This window comes from Vicugna pacos, unplaced genomic scaffold (genome assembly GCF_048564905.1).
Source record: "Vicugna pacos unplaced genomic scaffold, VicPac4 scaffold_21, whole genome shotgun sequence".
Lineage (NCBI taxonomy): Eukaryota > Metazoa > Chordata > Mammalia > Artiodactyla > Camelidae > Vicugna > Vicugna pacos.
The window spans coordinates 8,891,279-8,907,426 of NW_027328742.1; the positions used below are offsets into that span (position 1 = coordinate 8,891,279).

Below are 16,148 nucleotides of genomic sequence, written 5' to 3' on the forward strand. Positions count from 1 at the left end.
TGTTAGCATTGCCAAAGATTGTTTGCTAACTTCACAGAGAGAAGACTCACTCTTACTGCAGATTGCAGCCACCTCAGCATGCGTTTCTTCTTTCCTTATAAAATTGAGGACTTGCACTTTTCACTGAAGGGCAGCACTTCACAACCTCTCCTCGGCATATCTGAGGGGCCAGCGTCACCCCTCTCGTGCTTTGGGGTCATCAGTAAGCAAGGTCGAGGTCACGTGAACACAAGCAGTGTGATACGTGACAGCAGACCTGGTAGCTACCAAGGGGCGACTAAGGGACCAACCGGAGCGAGAAGGGGCGCTCCACGTCCCGGGCGGGCAGGGCAGGACGGCGCGCGATTCCATCCTGCTGCTCAGAACAGGCTGCTATTTAAAACTTTACGAACTGTTTATTTCTGAAACTTCCCATCTCTTGCTTTTGGACTGTGGTTGGCGGTGGGTAACTGAACCCACAGAGAGCAAACCAAGGATGAGAGGGGACGACTGGGGGACCGACTGTTCACTGGATGTGAAATGCAGAGTGGTTTGGTCCCACACGTCCCTTATTGCTGCATTAAAAATAGAACAAAACCATGGCTGAGAACCATAAATGTTCTAGATTGTTTTATTGCTCAAACAGGCATGCTTTAGTCACTCCGTCATTGGAAATGCCACACTTCGACACCACACCTCGTTTCTTGAAACGGTGTAGTAGACTGTCTAAAGCTAGAATCAATACTGATGCCTTTGAAACGCTCGTAACTGTGGATAAGCAGTTATATTTTATGCTTTCTCCTCCAGCTCAAACTCTGGCTTCTGCCTGCCTACTCTTTCTTAGACCCTAACTCTCTGTTATTATCGTGTTCATGTTGTGCTTTGTAATATCTGTCACTCTGCATTTTGCATTTTGCTGGAAGTTTTATTAAAGCCATTTATTAGTGATAATAAGGTGAGTGAGATATTTATTGCAATCTCATTTTTGAAAATACTATAAACACATATTGCAAATCTCATAGACCATAACTAGAATTTTGACTCGTGGAAAATCTGTCATTAACACCACAGAATTAGTAATTTTCCAGCACAGCTGCTAAGACAGGTTATGGCTAACAGCAATTTCTAAAGGTTAAAAAAAATTAAGAAACCATTGTTAATATTATAAATAATTGATTATCATTTGTTACCAAATAATTACCTTTAAGCAATTATAGTTAACAAGTGATGGCTCTAGGATTATTGCTTAATTACTATTAAACAGCAAAGTACATATGGCTTATGAAATTCATTGTTTATTATTATTTTTACAAGCACAGATGGCTTACTGCAATCAGAAAGACTCATGGAGAGTAGTCTTTTTCTAATGTAATTATCACATGAACGCATCAAATGCTTTTTTCCTGTTGTTTGGCTAACATTGTAATGCTATTTTAATTAAGATGCTAAGGACAGTGATTTCTCCCACCTAACTAGACCAAAAGGAAAAGGAAAAGATATATTCAAGATCTTTCAAAAATTTTATTATACAAAATTTATATTTCATAAATATTAATCACATTGGGACATCTAACCTTGCTTTTATCAGGGCTGGAAAAAATGCATTTAAAAAATCTTGTAACTCAGTGACATTTCAGTATGGCATGAAAGTCTAATGGCCTGTATCAAAATAATAAAATATCTCTGATGGATGTGTGTGCCGGTTTAGAAATAATGATGCTGAGAAGGAAGAGGGTAGAAGTGCTGGTTATCAGCACAGGAGACAAGTTGGATCTCGGCAGGCCTTCCTGAGACCAGCATGGCTAGTCATAAACAGAACACACGAGTCCACGTCACTTGGTAAATCTGTTGCTGATCACATAGAAATACAGTTGTCAACAGGCGGACGACTTTTTACAGGGGTTTCTCTACCACCAGTAGCTCCCTCCCAGACTCTGAAAGTCACCTTGCATTCCCCATAATAAAGCCAAGTATGAGCTTTGCCCAAATCCAGACAAAACCAAATGTGCGCAGAAAATAAGCTGGTCCAGGCGTGGGCGCCCCCGGCCCTTGGGAGGATCGGGGTTTCCCAGGAGAGGGGTTCACAGCGAGTCTCTCCCTGAAGCCTGGGGGATGCAGGGACTGAGCTCAAGTTTCAGGGCAGATCCCTGCTCTTTTGAAGATAAAAGAGAAAGACACAAATGGTCGGCTGATCTCCTGTAGGTTTCTGGAGGATTTGTTTGGTCCAACTGAACAGCTGGCTGGAAGCCCGAATCCCTTCTCCAGTCAGAATCATTGCTTTTGGCCACAGACCGTTGCAAGATGGTGGCAACACGGTGATTTCTGGCTCGAGTGCCAGCGGTGTTGTCTCCGAATGTGTGCTCATGCCTTTCTAGGCGCCCCAGGCAGATCCAGCACAGATGCAGAGAGTTCTCCCTGGGGAGGCTCACAGCGTCCACGCCAGCCACGTGGGGAGGGGCTGCCCCCCGAAGGTGCTCTCCCCTCCCGGGACCCGGCTGCGGGGAGATGCAAGGCCTGATTCCCAGCGCACAGGTGCAACCTTGTTTGGGTTTGTAAAGCTTTTCCCTCCCTGTGCTGGGGCAACGCCCAGGCTCTGAGAACGTGCTCTCTGGAGGGAACTCTGCTTCCTGCTTAGAGACAAAGCACACACGGTACTTCCAGAACCAGGGAGACTCGGGGGTGCAGGGCCCTGGCGGCCTAACCCGTGCGTTGTCACCATCCTCCCATTCACCCCCAGGTCCCTCGGGCTAGTGCCTAACCTCTGTTAACCCAAGTCCCCAGGAGGAAGGAAGCCGGCACTCTCCCAGAGCCTCCTGTCTCACTGAGCTGCGACGGGCAGGGTCCAGCTCCTGGGACAAGCTGGCGCTCACTCCTTTTCCCTTTTATAGCTTTCTTTGCCCAAGGGTCTATTTAAAGTTCCCAGGAATTCAGGGCAGCGACCACAGGTGAGTCACTAGAATCTGCCTGCTTTTGCCCATTCCTCCAGGTTACTGGGGGAATAAACTTCCCAAAGTGGACCTCGCGACTGAGCAGCAGGGTCCTTCAGTGACTCTGTCCTGCTCCGCAGGGTTCTCAGCCCTGGTGCCCGGGGCCTGCGCGCTCTCACAGGCCTCCGGGAGGATGGCTCTCACGCTGCTTAACCCCACGCCCTGCGATTCAGTCCCACTGAAGAAATCAAGCTCTTTTTAGACCTGTAAGTGTCTATCAGAGAAATGATGAAGGACTGGGCAGCATGACCAAGATTCTTCCCCTGATTTGAGATATGGAAAAATGAAAAAAGAAAGAGAAGAAAGGAAGACAGAGAGAAAGCTGCTAGTGACCACTGGCTCGCTTAGGCTGCTCTGCCCAGAGCCCTCCGTCCAATGAAGCAACTTTATTACAGTCTAGGAAAAATTATGAGTTGTTAATTTTAATATGTAAAAAGACCTTCAAGTGGACTCTCTTCGGCCGAGAAGAATGAATGGTTAGTCACACGTACCGGATCTCACCAGGTCTGACCCGCTACATGATGAGTGTGTGTTTCACAGCCAAGTGTGTGTGGTGTGGGACAAGACCCACCCACCTGAGAGACATCTGCTCACTGCAATCCGTTGCCCAGTTACTTCTGCAAGTTCTCAGAGGACTCACTGTCGTGCAGAAGCAGCCGTCCATGGCCTTTCCTCCCCAGACCCTCGCCTCGTGGCCTGTGGCTGCCTCCGTGGCTGAAGTCTCTCTGAGTGTGCTGCACTGCCGTGTGAGGCGGGGCACCAGGTGGTCCCACGGGACCTCAGGAAGTGTCTCCTACTGCTCTCAGTGACAGGTGAGCATCCCTTTATTGCCATTTCGATTGCAAGAATTTGTTCACAACGCAGGCGTTCCCAGCAGAGGCTGGAAGTCTCCACCACTGTTGTCATGGATACCGGCAGTCCTTGAAGACGCTCTCGCTCGCAGGGCTGCCTTCCAAAGTCTGAGCCGGTGCCGACGGCAGCAGTGCTGACCTGGGCTTCGCACTCACCCCCAGTCTGAGCTCTCCAAGTTCACAGCAAATCACTCCATTGCTCTACCCACTCGAGGCTAAGCCGTGTGGCAGAGTCTGCGCAGAAAGAACAGATCTCACAGAGAAGATAAATTCCCATTCTTTTCTGATCCAACCATCTCCCTCATTTCCCACTAAAAATTGTCAACTATCTGGAAGCATTGAGCAAGACCCTGTGACCCCAAACAATTGTAGACTGTTATTACCTTGCATGTTTTCCAGAGTGCAGTCAGCACCGTCCAGCAGAACTTTCTCATAGGAAATGTCTTGTATCTGAACTGCTCAGTATGGGAGCAACCAGCCACAGTGTGGACACCAAGCACTTGAAATGTGGCTCATGTGGCTGAGGAACCATGTTTAGTTTAATTTCATTTTAACTTATTTAAATTTAAATAACCGTAAGAGGCTAGTGGCTACTGTAGTAACAGCTCAGGTCTGGCTTTTCAGTGGTCACCTTTTTAAAGATGAGTCATATGTCCTATAAAATTAGGAGAATTGAATCGACCCCATCACCCAAATGCGTGCTCACACTGTCTTTCTAAACCATGGGTCTGATGATCATCAGACCATCCTCTCAGTTTTCTTGAAGTTCTGCATTGAGCCCTCATTTATGAAATCCAAACTTTTGAGCACAACCATCACAATCTCTCCACAGGCTGGCCCCAACCCCGCCTCACCGACCTGATTTCCTAAGGTTCATCTATGGAGCATGATTGGCTAGTGTGTAACAACATGACCCTAAATCAAGAGATCAATTGAATGGGTTGACCTTGAAATCATAAGAATAATATCTCATCCATCTATTTATTGAGAGGAAGACCACCATATAAATATTTATTGAGCTATTCCTTCGTGCCGGGCACTGTATTAAGTCATTTCATAAATTTCCTCCTGTCATCCTCTTAGCCACTCGACAAGTGATGTGCTCGTGTGACACTCTCACTACCAAGGAAACTGACCCTCAGAGAAATAATTTTTCCCTAGTTTTCAGTATGAATTAATGTGGCCCCTAGAATGTAAGGTCCTTGAGAGTGGAGGGTCCTGCCCGTTTACTCTGTCCTACCTGGCATGGCACCTGGCATGGAGCGGACGTTCCAGTGATGCTCGTTGGATGAATACAGGAATCAGGTTTGAAATGAGGCCTGTCGTCCTCCAATGCACACATGTTCTTGCCTACGATGTAGTGCCCCACAGCCAATTATTTCAGATCAGTTGGAATTTTAGTCTGGCAAAATTTTTCCCTAAAGGGCCAGACAGCAAATATTTCAGTCTTGGTGGCTTATAAGGTGTCTGTCACAACTGCTCAGCTGTGCCCCTGCAGCACAAAACAGGACAGACCACGAAGGAGTGAGCTAAGTGGCATTTCAACAAAATTTATTTGGAAAAACACAGGTGTGGCTCGACCTGACCTGCAAATGGTGGTTCGCTGAGCCCTGCTCACTGTTAGCAATCAGCGAAGTTCCATTGCTGACTTGACATCCGTCTGATCATCACATGCTTGGCAAAGTCACATCCAATGGCAGCTTCAGCCTGGGTCCCTCTCCTCGTTGTCATTAAAATGACAGTGAAGTATTTTGTACTGTTTTTTCCCTCCATTTCCCTTGTAGAATAAGGATCTTTGACTCCCCTGCCCAGTTCCCTGGCAGTCCCGGTGGTGATAAACACCCCAGAGGCTGGGCTGAAAGTCACATCCAGTGATCAGGGTAATCATGTCTAATAGAAGCTCTGACTCATTTCCCAGGTGCGAGCTGGCAAACTGGGTTTCGGCTGACTCCGGATCGCAGACGCAGGCACTCACTAGCGGGGGTGGATTTTGCCAGGGAGAGGAACAAGTGATGTTAGGCTTGGAAACACGGAATCCAAGGATGACTTGAAGGTTAACTGGGAATGACTAAAACCCGGAAGTTCACACGGGGCACAGGAAGAACCCAGGAGCCTGTTCCTCAGTGTGGCTCGGCACTGAGAGCGTGTCAGCCAGGTCTTGTCACAGTACTTGAGGGCAAGCATTTCTTTTTTTTTTTCCTTCAATTTTTTTCCTCCATTATTTTTTTTCCTGTTGCTGAAGTTGACACTGAACTAATGGGAATTCATTACAGGTTTCAAAAACAAATTTGATTGACTAACCTACAACGAGAAAGAATATGAAAAATGCTACATATGGAGGGGAGCATATAGCTCAGTGGTGGAGCATGTGCTTAGCATGCACAAGGTCCTAGGTTCAACCTCCAGTACCTCCATTAAAAAATGAACTAAAATTAAAAAACTTTAAAAATTTAAAAAGAATACATATATATATGTATATATATATATATATATATATATATATATATATATATATATATATATATATATAACTGAATTACTATGCTGCACACCAGAAACTAACACAGCATTGAGAATCAATCATACTTCAATTTTTAAAAATAAGAAAAAAAATGTAAAGAAATTTGGTTGTCACCTTGCTTCTGTTTCAGCTGGATGAACGCGACGAGGATCTGTCTGCATCGGTGAGAACGGATGCAGACCTTGTCTGTGTGTGAGTCGTGAACTCACAGGAGTCCCAGCATCCCGGCTGGAAGGCCCCGGGGGCGGAGGCTGGGCTGCCCCACGTCCACTCTCCCGCCAGCTTGGTCCTCGTCTGAGAAAGCCCTCACTTGTGCCGTCGCGCTCCAGTGCCCCGCATCAGGCGGGTGGCGTGGGTGAGGGTGGACTTGGCCGCTGGTAAGCCCCCAAGGAAGGGCGGCACCGGGCAGCTGCTTCCGCCTCGGGATAGAGAGCCGCCGGGTCCTTGACTTACGGCTTGCTGTCCGACAGAGGCCGCTGGAACCCAGCTTCTGCCAGTCACTGCCTTGAAGGTATGTGGGCTCTGCGGTTTCAGATGGAAATTTTGAGAAATGGCATGAAAATTCCCAATTTTTAAATGTCAGTAACGTCTAGCTGCTCCCTCCGCGAGGAAAGGGCCCGGCCTCCTGGCGGTGCCGGCCGCCGCTGGCGGGAGGCTCTCTGCTGTTGACCTCTGCCGGCTCCGTGAGGGCTGCTCACGTGCTAGGGGTCTCCCTCAGTCACAGAGAAAAGCATCTTGGGGGAGGGCGATAAAGTCACTGTCAACAGCTGTCTCAACGGTACACGCAAAGTAAGAGATTCTAGCAGCAGAAGCTGAGCAAAGGCCGGGGAGAGCCCCCTTTCCGAAGAGCACGGTCCTCGGTCGCTGCAGCTTGACTTTGCCCCGGGGACACGTGTCTGGTCTCTCTCAGCATTGCTCAGTCCTGCACCCAACTGGCACTGGATAAAAAATATTCCATGCCTGCTTCCCTCACAAGGGAAGTTGCTGCTTAACCACGGAATGAACAGCACATGCAAATCTGTGACTCTCAGGATGGAGTGTTAACCAGCTGTCAAAGGCCAGGTATTTAATTAGTATCCTGAATGCCTAGGTGTTCTCAATATTGAGATGAGCCATAAAATATGAACACAGAGACAACCGTTGAGTAGTAATTGGGTTGTTTTTTCTTTCCCAGTATGGCTAACTCCTCTACAGCTACTGCGGGTGCTGACCTGGCTTTCTAGGACCTCCAGACCCGCAAGATGGACAGGGAGGCATAGGAGCAGGTGGCCAGCGTTCCCGGGAAAGGAATCTGACCATGCAGAGGGAGCGGGTCCCGGCCGATGTGTCTTCTCTGTCCTCCGGGGGCCTCTGAAGTGCCCCTGTCCGTCTGAGCCATGCCGTTCACCTCCCAGACGACAGGGGCTCACCCCCAGACCTTTGAGCTGGACACAGTAGCTTCTTGCTTTAGGGAAACAGGGAAAGAGGTATAGAAATGAGTTGCTTTGGGTCTGATGCTTAAGGTGTGATTACCAGCACAAAACATTGGGTCTTGAGTGACTGAGATACCCTTGTGCTTTTAAATAACTTTGTGTTGTGTGTGTGTGTGTGTGTGTGTGTGTGTGTGTAAATGTGGGGTTCAAGGCAGGACTCCACTTGCTTGAATCAAACAGTTGGACTACACCCGGGGGCTGCTCACAGTATTTCCTGGCTTAGCACATTAGTCCTGGGCCCCTGGGAATAGCTCACCCCATTCCTGGGCAAAGAAGTGGTTAAGGAACCAAAACCTACCCTCTGGCCTCTTTCCTTGGCTCCTGGTCTTAATTGTATCCCATACAAATTCTGGGAAATAGAAGACAGATACTTCGCTACACATGTGACCTGATGCGTACAGGGGAGGAGAAAGCTTTTCCCCTTTTCCTCCTTGGTTCAATGGCTGATGAAAAAATTAACTGGAGAGAACAACAGTTTGAGTAAGGACACAGGCAGGGGAGTTTTCAAAAGACATGAGACTCAAGGAGACAGCCAGGGAGATGGAGGCCTAGATACAACTGAGGCCAAATGCAGGGAAGGGGGTTTGAACTGCCAAGAGGGGGAGGCAAGTTATGAGAAGGTGAGGGAGGAGGTGGGTGGGAAGTCAGTCTTGTCATGCAGATAAGAATCTCCTGGGTGATGAGATGGGTCGCTGGCATAGCGCTCCTCCTGGTGGGAAGACACCAATACCAGTGGGACTTCCCTTCACCGGAGGGGATGTGGTTCTCTATTTGCAGGCGGTTAGCAGGCGGTAAAGAGCTTGTCCCGTGTCTGCTGAGCCAAAGAGGCTGGTACCTTTCATGGGCAATGCCAAGGTCGGGTTGCTTTAGGGATGGAATAGTGTCCTTTTTTTGATGTTTTGGGGGTAGAAATTTACGTTTGTTTATTTTTATTTATTTATTTTTCAGCGGAGGTACTGGGGCTTGAACCCAGGACCTCCAGCGTGCTAAGCGCGCGCTCTGCCGCTGAACCCCCCCTCCCCCGGGGCTGGAATGCCGTCCTAACAGGCACCTTCCAATCAGGAAAACTGACCAGTTAAGGTTGACTTTACAACGGAATCCTATCGACGCTTTCGTCCGACACAAAATCGTTTCATCTTTGGCGCATTTCTTTCTTCCGATGACATCCACGGGCAAAATGAAGAAGAATGGGAGGTGGGAGGCAGGGTCTGAGCCCGGGCGCCCGCAGCGGAGGCCGGAAGCCCTCGTGCCCTCCAGCGGGGCAGCTGTCTCCTCAGTCCGCTGCCGTCCAGACGCAGCTGTTGTTTTCGGGGGCAGGGAGGGGGGGACCTGAAGAGCGATTATGACAGCGCCTGAAGGAGCAGAAGGCTGGTAACCAGCTTTCCTGGGAGGGAGAACTTGCGGGCGGGGAGACCGGGAGACATGCACTTTCTGGATTCTGGCGCTTCGTGAGTTCGTTACCTGTCCTGCAGCTGGGCGACCGAGTGACGAAATGAAAGGCTGCATCAAAACACGCGCAGCCAGAAGCCGACTTACTGTCTCGGCAGGAGAAACAGGCGACGTCAGAAACCACGCGCCCCGTCACCACCGGCCTGCGAAGCACTGAGACCCAGGGGACCGGAGAGACTCCCCTCGCACCTTCCCCCGGTAGATGCTCCGCCCCGGCGGCGCCCCCGCGCCCGCGCGCCAGGAGGGGCCCCGCGCCGTGCCCGCCTCCCCGGGGCGGGGCCGCGCGCTCCCGCCCCGCCCCTCACTGCAGTTAGGCACTTCACTACCGGGAGGTTAAGTGCAGTGAAACAGGCGTGTAAACCGCTGCTCCTATGGACAGCGAAGTTGACTTACACGGAAGGATTTGATATGAGCAAGATTCCCGTTTTTTTTCAAGATTTTCTCCCATTGGATACAGATCGGGCCGTTAGAAATGCTAAGGAGGAAATTTCTGAGCTAAGTTATCTGAATTAAATTGCCTCATTGGGGTTAATAAGTTCTTGATCTGACCTCAGGAAATAGAAACAGGAATTAATAGACAATCATTATTTGTTATCTATGTGAGTTAATGCCAGAAATACCATGGCAAGTCCAATTAGTGGAACCATTAGCAAAATCATCAATGTGAGTGAATGTGTATTTACATGTTCTAAGACATTCAGATAAAGTCTTTAAAGTATGGATGATTTATTTGTATAATTCCCTATATTAATCTTTTTTTTTTTCAATTAACCAGCCACCAGGCACAGTCACAGAAGACAGTAGGATTTTCGCTGTAAAGGCTCACCCTTGCACAGTGAGCACACATTGAGGAAGAGAAGGCTTGCCCAGCAACCTCAGGTGTGGAAGGGTGTCCGTTTCCAGGTGGGAAATCACATTCTTTTCACAGATGAGTGGTGGGGGCAGCTCCACACATCAACTTCTGTCTCCGCTCTTCTGTAACCATTACTCCATTCTCTTTCTCTTTAAAAGACACATTTTTTCCCTCACATAATTTAATCCCTTCAGTCAAGTTAAGGGAGCCCTTCCATTTTCTTGAAGTAACTTTGTGTTCATTGTGCTTTGAACCATCAAATCGGTTTATGATTTTACTCTCGAAGGGAATTCTTCATCTGATTTATATGTTGCGTTGCTGGAGGTGATGCCTCAGTGTAACCTTCCATGTGTCCTGCAGACATCAGTGCATCAGTGACATGCAAATTTCATGCCAAGATGTTTTTCACATTGGTTTCCCATACATTTGACTTCCCTTTTTCCTAGTCCACTTTTGGATATCACAATTATCTCAATATTAGAAATCACCAGTAACTAATTTTTTTATCCCTTACCAGAGATCTTGCAAGATTTATAAATCTCAAATGATGCCAGGATCTAACGGCAAAGGCAGAACAAAAAAGGAGAAAAACAGAACTACAGCAGCAAAATGATCGTCTTCTTGTCACCAGGACAGGATGTTCTGTGTTACCAAGACGCCTCGGGTCAAAATCTTTACACATTGTGGTGGGTGAAGCTCGGACAAGGCCAGAACCCAGGTGCAAAGTCCTCGCTTCCACTTGTGTGGACGAATTAGAAAATAAAATGTGTGTGAAAACTGGTGTTTGGTCGGTAAGTTTCTCAGCCCCACCATGGCTGAGAGGCAGGGCTTTGACCAGCCAAAGCTGCCTTTGAGGAACAGCAATACCCTCAGTCTGATTTCCCATTTTGACACATTTGTGAGCCCAGCAGGGTGTGGTGTGAGCACACGCCCCTCCCCTCTAACAACACACTAATCGCAGCATCCTCCAACAACTGTGCCGTGGCACCATCTCTTCCGGGCCACAGAACCAGCCCTTCAGATGGCCCCAGGGTTGACTGGCCTGCAGTATGTCCATCAGGAAAGCAGGAGGGCTGCCTGCTGAATGCAAGGAACCTCTTGCCCTGGTGTGATGACAACCCCTTGTCTCCACCTTAGAAATGTCCCTGGAGCTTAGAAGACTACGTGACAAAATTAGCTATCAGAATGGATTTGAAAGCTTCCTTTTTATAAAACCAATTCATTTAAAGAACTTATTTATGAGCATGTTGATGTTAGCATTCTTTTTTTTTTTTTACTATAATGTCATTTTTAACCTATTGTTAATCCAATCAGCACTAAAGGACATGCCCCGTTCAGCAGGCATTTATGGGTCACTTTGCTCTGTGCCTGGCATTGCAGGAGGCCTTTGAGCAGCAAGCAGGCTGGTGTGAGGGGTGAAGGAAGTGTAATTCAGCTAGTGTGCACATCCTCCTATCCCCTCTCCCTCCCTCCCTCCCTCCTTCTTTCCCTGCCTCCTCTCGTTAACTATCTGCTTAGCAAACACTGCATCTACACCGGTGAGTCTATGAGACGTGCTCTATTTCCTCGAGCTGACAATCTGGCGGAGGAGACAAGTTACAAATAAGTCAACAACATGTTAAAGTGCCCTTTGAGGCTGCCGCACACAAGGAGAATATTGAGCACCAGCAGAATGGCACTGTGTTCCGCAGGGCAGATGCCGATGGCGCAGGAGCTGGGAGTCATCTTGTGTCCCCTTCACCTTTGTTAGGCGGCCTCAGATCCCTGGGATGCGGGGGCAGCGGCCCAGCACAATGGCTTCTTGGTGTGGCTGAGCTGGCACTTTCTCTCATACATTCTGTTGCTTCAAACAGAAACGCTACTATCTTCCTCGCCCCTTTCAGAAGGAAGGTTTTTTTTTTTTTTTAATCTGACCCTCCAAAGCATTCTATTCTGCGCAGATGTTGGTGGCAGGATATTAGAAAGTTCCCTGGCAAGAGAACAAGTCTGTCTTTCTAACAAAAATAAACAAACAGCCAAATGTGCTGGAGAGGCGGGGCTGAAAATAGCTTGAGACAGAGGCTAGCTCACTTTCATTAGAGACCTGGCCGTCTCCTCAGGGTGGGGTCAGCACTGCTGCGTGTTGGAATTTAGCTAGAAAGTGGATTCTTCTCTTGAGCTGTCATGGCTCTGAGGGCAGAACAGCTTTTCTCTGGGACACAAGTGTCCTCAGGGGCCCTCAGTGGCCTATCAGCCGTGTGGGACAGAAATGGGCAGGGTTTGAGGGAAAATCCTATATATGAGACGCTGCAAGGTTTTTTTTATTTGGATTGTTTGTCTCCGAACGATGACCTCAGAAACCACACAAACACAGACACCCATCCAGGAGAGATTGTGCAAAAATTATGAAAACGTCTACTAGAAATCAATCAGGCCCTTGCACTTAAATAAGAAAAGAGTAACACACAGAGTTGTGCCTTATTACAAAGCAATGATGAATGTGATTATGTTGTACTGGGCGTGACCCTGGTCTTGACGTAGATTGAGGGAAAGAACAGCCACTGGTGTTTGTCAACCACAGAATTCTCCTCAGTGTTTTCATGTGGATTCTTTCATAACAGGCTTTGATGTGAATTTACACATGTGCTATTGGTGACATAGATCAACAGTTTAAATTCAAATAATTAGAAAGACAGACTGGGCTGAACCTTGTCTTTCTCTCCTTTCCCTTCCCTTAGGACAAGTCAGCACGGAAGAGCAGGATGACCAGGGTCGGGGAGGTGGATACTGGGGCACCACTGTCTTGGAACCTAAGGTTTAACATGATCCCTTCAGCCCACACAAAACTGGGATGATAACTTAAAAATAGGGAAGGCATGGTGAGGCTGGCGCCTAAGTCTTCCAAGATTAAAAGAGTTCATTTTATTATATAAGTAACTTATTATATAAGTTTATTATATAACATGACCACTGTAAAAAAAGAAAAATCACACACACACAATACTATAAATTATAAAGAAGGAGAAAAAATCACTAGCAATCTCTCAAGGAAAACCGCTGCTGGCTGATATCACTGCTTGACCTTTGCTTCCAGAATTTTCTTTATGTTTGTGTGTTTGGGTTGTGTAATTTTTAAAAGGTTATAATATAACCTTTTAAAAATCTGCCTTATAATTTTTGCCATGCCAATAAATGCAGATCCGTTTCATCACTCTTAGCAAACAGATATTGCACATGTCTATAATATTTTATTTAATTATGCCTCTGTTGACGGTCAGCTCGCTTTCTGATGTCTCTCAGTTACAAGCAACGTTGTGAACGTTCTCACCCGTGTGTTTGTGTATTTGTCCTCTTACTTGTTTGGGTCAATTTCTGCCAGTGGAGTCACTGGGTCAAAAGTTCCTGACATTTGAAATTTGATTCTTGTGACCAGAGGGACTTCAGAGAGACTGACAACCGTTTGGCCCCAGAAGAAGAGCGCCCCTTGCTGGTTCCAGGCAGAGGGGAGAGGGGGCATTTGAAGTGAAAGGTGGCAGGACCATGGAGAGCTCTTCTGACTCACTGGCCCTTGCGTGCTCAAAAACACCTAAAATTGCTCTGTCTTCAAGACCAGCTTGTCCTAGAGTTGTCGTCGTGGGAAGAAGTCCACTCTATCCCCCCCCCCAGTTTTCCACTGATTTCATAATTATTGAGAAAAGACTAAGAAATAAGGAGAAGGTGGAGAAGGGTGGTGTGTGTATGAGCAGGGGGAGGGTCACAGGAATGACTGAGTTGAAACCAGACACCACAAAGGGAGAAGTCCAGGTGGGGACTGAGGGGGTGGTAACTGGGCAGTGTCGTCTCTGGCAGGTGAAATTTAGCCCGATTTTTGTGGAGTGGAATAATTGCTTATTTCATCTCAAGCAACTTCTCAAAGCATCACTACTCAAAGAATTTGCACTGGAAAAGAGTCTGGAAAGGCTCATATTAGACTTGGCAATTTTATTCTGGAGGGTGGAGTTGGGCAAGGATGAAATACTTCACATTTTGTATTTTTAAAAAGCGTTCTTAGAACTATTTTAGAAATTGTCATGAATTCCATGATTTTTTTTAATATGTTAAACTAAATATTTGTTGATCAAGTAGATGGAATTTTAAATGGTGAAATTATTCTAGGTCTACTAATAAATCACAAAGGTAAGGCTGAGCAGGCTGTGTCTGTTTTTCTGTCCTTCAAAGCCATAATAAACCCCAGGATAGAGCAGATATTACATGGAGGCCTCGGGACACAGGGGAGCAAGCAGATGTAGTTCTTAGTCTGTTGAGGAAGGTCAGATGCTGTTCAGCTCACTGCATGTCTCTGAGATTTAGCAAAGGCATGGTGGTTACCGCTAATGTTTCCCGAGCAATGACCACGTGCTGGGCAAGGCTGCTTAAGGCTTTTACGTGTTTCCCCCTTCTTCACTTGTTACAAACTCCCTGAGATCTGAGTATTACCACACCGTTCAGGTGAAAAAACTCAGGCAGTGAAAGGTCAAGTAATTTGCTGCAGAAGGTCACATGATACAGTTAATCAAATGTGCAATATTTTGAATTGTAAGACATACCATGATTTTCTGCACTATCAAAAAGCGATGCCTATTAAAAATATAAAATGCCGCAGTTTGAAAGACGGATTTCAGAGATATTAGCGTGTGAAAAAATGTGTATCTGTGCTTGATGACATATTAGAGCTCGCAAATGTTCAGAGCTGTAATGTGAACGCCAGGCTTCCCCTTCCCCAACACAAACCCCTCTGAAGTGACACGACAGACTCTTGACGACTGCTCTACATCGGGGGCACGGTGCTCGTTACACAGGAGAGCGGAGTAACGTTATTGTGAAGGAAGATACGCTGAGGGGTGGGGCTGGGGGAGCTGGGGATGTGCTCCCACAGGGGCTCATCACCAGCCTAAAAGCTGACTGAAGGGAAGTAAGCCAAGCGGGGAACGTAGCTACCTCTTCTCTGTGAACAGAAGCACTGAGCTCTGGAAGGGAGGGAAGTAGTCCGGGGAGGTGAACCCCCGGAAGTGGCGTGGGGGACGGGAGAGGCTGAGGACAGGGGGTGCCCCTGGGGTCCCCGGGGAGGACATCGGGGACAGAGCTCAGTGGAACACAGTCAGGATGGGGGTCCCATCCTGAGACAATGGAGGTGTTTAAGACCTTGGGGATGGTGCGATCAGACCTGTGCTTGAGGAGAACGGTCACTGTCAGGAAGTGGAGGAGAAGGAGCCCGAGGTGGGGAGGCTGGGATGGGTCTGAGCAGAGGGATGGGGTCCCACAGTGCATTCAGGATACACGGCGCACAGTTCCACGGTCAGCCCAGGGGAGCAGGCGCTGCCTAGTGGGGCGGGTGAGGCTGACTCCAGAGAAGGTCATGGAGCCACCAAAAGAGCCTGAATCAAGGAGCGAGAAGGTCACCTGTTTCCTGGGCTTCTAAGAAGTCAAGTTCATTTGTTTTGGGAGCACAGAGGTTCTTGGTGACTGTGGACCACATGCCCATCCACTAGGCATCCTCTCCCCCTTTTCCAGCAGAACCCACTCCCGTCTCTGTGAACAGTGTCCCCTTCCCCCGGGGAGGCCCTGTGATGAGGTCTGGCCACTGAGTCTCCCTGTGAACAGCTTTGCAGGGACTTTCTTGAGGCCCTATTCGGCTTCTGCCCTTGTCCCACCCCCTTGTTCCTGCCTGGAAGCCAGGTGCACGGCTGACCGTGGAACAAGAACCCTGCAACCGTTCAATGACCCCAGAGGTGAAGGCAACATGCTGAGAAAGGCTAGGCCACCAGACAGAGTCACCCAGGTCCCTGAGGACAGCACACAGCCCCCGTGTCAGCCCTGGACTTTGTTACACAGAAATAATTCCATAAGCAGCCAGCCGTTCGTTCAAGCCAGTGTTTACTCTGGTTTTCTGCTGTTCTCAGCCCTGCAGCATCCTGAGTGATGCAGTCACCTTAGTGAGACTGGCTCTGCTGTGATGGGGTGAAGCCCCCTGGTAGGCTGAGGGTGAGTGTGGACAGATACGTGCTCGCCAGAAAGAGG

General features: G+C 48.1%; 2 long non-coding RNA genes across 3 annotated transcripts; one reads left to right on the forward strand and one right to left on the reverse strand.

The window, feature by feature from the left end:
* Positions 1 to 7,478: 7,478 nt before the first annotated feature.
* Positions 7,479 to 9,071, reverse strand: LOC140694528 (uncharacterized). The gene is made up of 2 exons (XR_012070144.1): positions 8,883 to 9,071; positions 7,479 to 7,782 (listed from the first exon to the last, which is right to left on the reverse strand). It is a non-coding gene; the product is annotated as an uncharacterized lncRNA (long non-coding RNA).
* Positions 9,072 to 9,166: 95 nt separating this feature from the next.
* LOC140694539 (uncharacterized) lies at positions 9,167 to 10,807 on the forward strand. 2 transcript variants are annotated; one of them, XR_012070149.1, is made up of 3 exons: positions 9,167 to 9,457; positions 10,035 to 10,138; positions 10,630 to 10,807. It is a non-coding gene; the product is annotated as an uncharacterized lncRNA (long non-coding RNA). The 2 variants fall into 2 exon arrangements; XR_012070148.1 differs by lacking the exon at positions 9,167 to 9,457 and adding an exon at positions 9,616 to 9,922.
* The last annotated feature ends 5,341 nt before the right edge of the window (positions 10,808 to 16,148 follow it).